This window comes from Dasypus novemcinctus, chromosome 11 (genome assembly GCF_030445035.2).
Source record: "Dasypus novemcinctus isolate mDasNov1 chromosome 11, mDasNov1.1.hap2, whole genome shotgun sequence".
NCBI lineage: Eukaryota > Metazoa > Chordata > Mammalia > Cingulata > Dasypodidae > Dasypus > Dasypus novemcinctus.
The window spans coordinates 21,011,897-21,019,232 of NC_080683.1; the positions used below are offsets into that span (position 1 = coordinate 21,011,897).

At 38.4% G+C, this 7,336-nt stretch overlaps 1 non-coding gene across 1 annotated transcript; it reads left to right on the plus strand.

The window, feature by feature from the left end:
• Positions 1–283: 283 nt before the first annotated feature.
• Positions 284–388, plus strand: LOC111762817 (U6 spliceosomal RNA). The gene has a single exon (XR_002795837.1). It is a non-coding gene; the product is annotated as a U6 spliceosomal RNA (small nuclear RNA).
• Positions 389–7,336: the final 6,948 nt, after the last annotated feature.

A 7,336-nucleotide genomic window follows, 5' to 3' on the forward strand; every position in this document is an offset into this window, starting at 1 on the left:
TATTAATTCTTTCTCATGCTTCAAATATCTGACTTTCTATTCTTTCTGACCTCTAAATTCAGAATTACAGGGCTCAGGTAATTAGGTCAGGTCCACCTAAACAATCTCCCTATTTTAAAGTCAAATGATTTGAGACATTCATTACATCTGCAAAATCTTTTCTGACTTATAGGGTAAAATAATTATGGGAGAAAATCCATTATGTTTACAGTCCCCTGTATTATTTAGGGCATATAAAAACAGAAGATAGGGCTTAAATTAGCAGAGGATTTAGCTAAAAATTCTGCCTACCATGCTCACATATCTTAAAATTTGAATGATACAGAGAAGATGAGTAGGGTCCCTGTGCAAGGAAGACATGCACATTCATTAAGTGGCTCATATATTTAATGGTGACTTCTATCAAACACTAAAAGTATTAACACCAATCTTGATCAAAATCTTCCAAAATATAGAAGAGGAGAAAACACCTCCTAACTTTTTCTATAAGCCAATATTATCCTAATATCAAAGTCATAAAATTACACCATATGTAAAGAAAACTTCAGATCAATATAGCTTATGTATATAGATGCAAACATCCTGAAGAACATACAAGCTAACTGAATACAACAGCAGGTTAAAAGGATTGTACACCATGCCTAAGTGGTATATATCCTGGAAATGTAAGGTCCAATTGGAGAAGATCAATATTGCAATAAACCACATTAAAAGATATGTCACTGAACTCCAGAGCCATCTGCCACGACCATAGAACATGTGGGTCTCTGTAGCCCTCAGGAGAACCAGTACCTGGGGTTTTATCTACTTTGGCTGTCTCTGGGACCCTGATGAGGCATGCATAAGCACAACTCCTCCGATGACCTCCAGATTCTTTTTTGGAGACTCATAGCCATATAAACTCATTTGTCCTTTCCATTTCCCCCTTTTATTCAATGTCAACAAGCAGTTTTTAACACCTGTTATTACATGTAGGCTGAAATATTCTGCTGGTCTGAGTTGACCCTTTTATTCAAGATCTTTTCCTATTTACATCATCAGTGGGCTTGGTAGTAATCCCTCGGTGCCAGGGAGGCTCATTCCCAGGAGTCATGTCCTATATTGGGGGAAGGTAATGCATTTACATGCTGAGTTTGGCTTAGAGAGTGGCCACATTTGAGCAACATGGAGGTTCTCAGGAGGTAACTCTTAGGCACCATGCAGTTCTAGGCCTAGTTGAAATTTCAAGCACACAGGCTCATAAGCATAGTCATCAGTATCAAGGGCTCACTGTTGGACCATCCTTCTTTATTAGTCTTTGCCATTGCACTTGGAGGATTGTTGCTCTTCCATTGGAGAAGTGATAGAGATCCCCTGGCTAGGAACTCAGCATTCCCTCAGGTGTTGTTTTTAACTGTAGCTGCTATGAAAATATCCAAACATTTTTATGTACCCTGTATACATGTCCTGGAGAACTCCTTCCAAAAATGTGCCCCCCATCAATAACACCCCACACCAGTTTTCCTACCCTGCCATAGTTGAACCTCTCTGTGGTCCAAAACTTCTTCAAAAATGAAGCCTAATATATTGCCAAATTCCATTAATAGTAAAATGGAATATATGATGTGTTTAAAGACTAGATATAGAATACATACTAATTTAGAAAAATTAAATAAAGTAAAAATAAATTGGGATATCAAAAATCAAAAAATGAAAAAGCTTTGTTTTTGACATTTTGCCTTTCATCACTGCAGTAAGTGTTGCCCTGTATGTACAGTGGCAAGTTTGTGTTCCTGAGTGGAGTTAGACTCACATGTGACCTTTTTACACATGCCTCTTCTGTCACTCTTACTGGACCTATGGATGGTGCTGGGGTTGGTGTATATTCAGGAGACCTGAATCTCTGGACTGTCCATGTGACAGCCAGGCCCTGAGCCTCAGCAGACTTGCAATGCCTACCCTCTGGTTTATTGGACTTACCCTGGCCAGCTAACAGGGAGATGAAGAAGGTCAACCACCACACCAGGGAGCCAAGAGTGCCTACAACTGCAAGCAGGAGAATTGCATCCATCATCCATGTGGAATCAAAGCCCACTCTCATATAGAGGTGGAGTGGACATAACCATCCCAGGGTCCACATGATGGAGGAAAAGAGTATGGATTAGAGTGGGCTTACTGATATTCTACTATGGAACTATTGTGATTAGAAATGAAAGAAATTGTAGCATTGATGTGGAGAAAGTGGCCATGGTAGCTGCTGAAGGTAGGGAGAAGGAAGAAGAGATGTGATGTGGGCTCAATTTCAGGACTTGGAGTTGTCCTGGGTGGTACTGCAGGGACCAATGCTGGACATTGCATGTCTTGCCATGGCCCACCGGGTGGACTGGGGGAGAGTGTAAATTACAATGTAAACCATTATCCATGTGGAGCAGCAGTGCTCCAAAATGTATTCACCAAATGCAATGAATGTGCCATGATGATGAAAGAGGTTGTTGATGCAGGAGGAGTGGGGTGAGGGGGGTAGGGGAGTATATGGGACCTCTTATATTTTTTGAATGTAACATTTATAAAAAAATGAAGAGAGAAAAAACTACAAAATAAAATAAAATCATGTTTTGAAAGAAAAAAAAAAGAACAAAGGAAAAAATGCATCATTTATAACCTTTTGTTAGGGAAAAACAAAACACCCAGAAAACTAGAAATAGAAGGGAACTACCTCAATATGACAAAGGACTTCTATGAAAAATTCTCAGCTGCACTCAGTGGTACATGACAGCAACCTATTCTAAGATCAAGAAAACACAATTGCCCACTTTCACCACTGCTGTTCAATAATGTACTGAAAGATCTAGCCAGAGCATTTAAGCAAGAAAAATAAATAAAAGGCATGGAGATTCAAAAGGAAGTAATAAAAATATATTTATTCACAGATGATATTATCCTATGTATAGAAAATCCCAAAGAATCTACGAAAATCTCTTAGAGCTAATAAACACATTCAGCAGGTTCATGTTTCAAGATCAACAAACAAAAATCATGTGTTTCTATACACTAGCAATGAACAATCTGAAAAGTAAATCAAGAAAGCAATTCCATTTACAATATAACCCCTAAGAACAAAATTTCTCACAATAAATTTTACAAAGGATATGAAAACCTGTATACTGAAAACTACAAAACAAAGCCGAAAGAAACTAAAGAAGCCCTAAATAATGAAAGGCATCTTATGTTCATGAATGCAAGATTTAGTATTGGTAAGTCATATATACTACCCAAAGCAACCTACAGATTCAATACAATCACTATCAAAATTCCAATGCCCTTTTGTTGCGGAAATGGAAAAGCCAGTTTTCAAATTCAACACATTTGCAGAAATGAAGGAAGCATGACTGGGAAAAGGTGGTGGCTGAATTGTGATAACCTTGAATCAAAGTCCTTAGCTGATTATATGGGGTTAACTGGAGCTGGGATGACTCTACAGATTTGTCTCAAATTGGAGAAAGGGAATCAATACTTTTTGCTCCTATACCTCCCAATTATAACCTTGAGCAAGACAGCTCTCTTCAACCAAGGCCAAGTAACAGAGAGGGTCTTAGCTATGAGCTGTTACCAACACTCCTGTAGCTGTGACAATAAGCACTTCAATCTTGAGGGAAGATACTGTGGGAGAAGGGTATTACATGCACTGCACCCACACTTTAGAATCAATTGATTGTTTGATTTTCTCCATATTCTTTCTCCCTTTCTCTTAAATATGCATTTGCTCATTGACTATTGTCTCTGTTGATGTGCTGAGCACAACCTGAAGTTTAGCGTCACATATCTATTATCCAAATTTGGTGTTTTATTAACATGTTTTAAAGATTTCACAGTTTTAAAACTATTATATAATGGAAGAAGTAGTATGGCAGTATGGAATCATGATCAAGAGGCAAGAAAGGAAAATGGAAAAAGCCTGCCCAACTAAGAAAAAAATGGCATAAATTCCACTCACAATTTTATATTCCTTACCATTCATGTAATCATATAATTGAGTGATAGCACTGAAAAAAACATCTTGATATCTGATTGTTTTAAATATTATCTCTGCCTGGGAGAGAGTAAGAATCCTTACTGATTTACATAAGTTAATTTTGGAAAATTAACAACTGTCTGACCAAAGTATGAAAATACTTAGATAAACATGATACATGATAAAAGGCGTATAAGAAATGAAAGGTACAATGCAAAAACATTTTTAAAAATACTTGTTTTTGTTGTTATTTTTAAATTTTGTTATTTTTTTGTTGTTGGCTTTGTTTTGGGGGAGGTTTTGGGATACAGCTCTGGCAGGGGAGGGTCCCTCATCTGGAATGTTGGTGGTGGTTGGATGTGTGTGAGGGGAATACCCATGGGGCTTGCCTCTCTGGAGTGTGAGTGTGTTCATGTGGCCATGGGGTGTTGTTTCAGTGGGTAGAGACTCACAAAATAATCAGCAGAATAGTGAATTTCCATTCTGATGAGACTTGAAACATTCTCTCATAGAATGGTAAGAATCTCTGGATTACATGGGTAGTGCCTAGAAAAGGAGGGTGGACCAATGCACCAGGTCCTTGATATTGGTGCTTGTATTTATGAACCTTGTTCTTGTGAAATTGAACCCTGGTCTGGTAATACATATTACCTAAGAGTTTCTTCCTGGCCTCATTTTTGCTCAAATGTGGCCTCTCTCTAAGACAAACTCAGCAAATAAATTAACTGCATTCCCTTGATGTGGGATATGACTCCCAGTGATGAGCTTCTCTGGCTCAAAGAGAATTGTTAGTGCCAACTAACAATTCACTTGAAGAAAGATCTAGACCAAAGGGGGAAAATACTAACTTCAAATGAGTTTTTATGGCTGAGATTTCAAAGTGAGTTGAGATGTCATTCCAGAGGTTATGCTTATGCATATCTCAAGATCTCACTGTCTGCCACAGTAAACAGTGCCTCAAATTGTGGTGCTCCTGGGGTTGCTAGAGACATCTAGACACTCTAGACAGGGTAGACAGCCCCAGGAAATCAGGGCTCTGTCAGTGGGCCTTACCTTGGAATATATGATAACCCATCTCCCCCAATGTATCATAGTTAGACTCATTTATAATTTTCCCCCACATGGTTCTTCTATCCCATTTATTTGAACCTATAATTACCACTATACCCATTAAATATATGTCCAGAGACTTAAACCTTCCAGCTATTCATATGGCAGGAGGGCCCTGAATCTCAACAAAGTTGCAGACAACATCTACTTTCCAGTTCATTGGACTCACCCAGGACAACTAATAAAAGGATGATGTACAATGCCCAATGCAAAGAGTATCTTTAATGGCACACCGGACAGTTCAATCCATCTGCTCCATGGGATCTAAACCCCTTTCCAGTAAAATGCAGAATTGGCATCATCATCCCCAAATCCTCAAGACAGAGGAACAGACACACACAATGGGGGAATGAAATTATGGACTAAAGTAGATTTATTATTATTCTAGTAATGTTAAAACTTTTAGTATTGATATAAAGACAATGGTCACCAGAGGCTCTGATGGGAGGGTTAGGGAAAAATAGGTGTAAAATGGGGCATTTTTGAGACACTGTTCTGCATGATACTACAATAACAGATATCAGTTATTACAGATTTTGTAATACCTATAAAATTGTGTGGTGCAAAGTGTAAAACAATGTAAACTATAGACCATGGTTAGTAAAAATGCTTCAATATGTATTCATCAATTGTAACAAATGTACCACACTAATGAAAGATGTTGTTGAAGGCAGAAAGTGTGAGAGGGGGAAGGGGTAGGCTATATGGGAATCCCCTAAATTTTTTATGTAATATGCATATAATCTAAAGCTCCTTTTAAATTTTGCAAAAATCTTGACTTCCTTTTAGGCAATCCAAACAGACAAGAGTTTCCAGAGATCCTTCCTGGATAGCTGCATTTTCAATCATGATATCCACTGAAAGCCTGACTAGATCCATGGCTTAAACAATAGGAATTTATTGGTTCACAATTTTGAGGCTAGGAGAAGTCCAAAATTGAGACATCAGTAAATTGATGCTTTCTGCCAGAAGACTGTGCATTCCTTGCTGGTGATCCTTGGTCCTTAGCTTTTCTGTCATATGGCAATGTACATGGTGGGTGTTTTATCCTTTCTTTTCCAGGTTCCATTGACCCAACTTCTTGCTTCCTGTGATTTATTTTCCCTCTATGTGAATTTCATTCTGTTTATAAAGGACTCCTGTAATCCAGATTAAAGCCTGAATTTATTCAGTTGGTCCCACCTTAGCCAAAAATACCATCTTATGAAGGTCCTGTTTACAATGTTTTCAGACCTACAGGTTGGATTAAGACTAAGAAGATGTTTTTCTAGGTTACATAACTCTAAGCCACCATATAGGGGTTAAGTGAAAATATATAGATTGAACATAGAGTATGCAGACCTATACCAATCTTATCTGGGCATAAAGGACCCCTGTCCTGAGCCCTAAAGTTTTATATGGCCCTGTACTAACTTTCTTCTAGCTTTGCCTCTCTCTATAGAACAATAACTCTGAAACACCAATAGGATTATGTGTCCTCCTTTGGCTCAATTCCTTTTAAAGCATACTACAAGGGCCTGAAACCCTAGAATTCCCTTCCCCAAAATCCTTGACTCACTTTCAGGTCCTGCACAAGCATTTTTCCTACATCATCTACATGATGGTGGAAAACACCACTAGTTTGCACTGCATTCAGTCTGAGTGATGAATAAAATATGACTTTGTACAGGGAAGATACATAGATCTTATCCAAGTGAGCAAGTACTGACACAAGGGCATGAAAGTCCCTAACAGTGCAGCACAAAGCTAGGGGTAGGAAGAGAAATGCAGACCAATGACTGAAGGCCAGCTCTCCATTTTCCATCATGTTCTGACAAAGAATTCTGAGACGTTCATGAAGTCTAAATATCAACCTGGCTTTCCACGTCATTATGAAGCTATGCATTTTAGATGGGAGGGTAGAACATGTTTTACAATAATGTTAACACTTCGATTAATAATTTTAAATGCTTAGTCATATATGATCTGTACCTCTTTCTCTATAACTGCCCTATGCCCAACAAATTATGGGCATCCAGAAAACTGATAGCCAGGTCTTTGCTCTCAGGCATGAGACTGAGATTAAAGACTCTTCCCTTGTGACTTTGACAACTCCAGAGTAACACACCAAGGTTATGAAAAATGGACTTCCATAACAATCATCTCACCCAGAGTTCCTTACAGTAAGTTTCTATATTGACAAGCTATTCCCAGACATTCAGACCCTACAATCAGCTGCCAGATATCTTAAGGAGA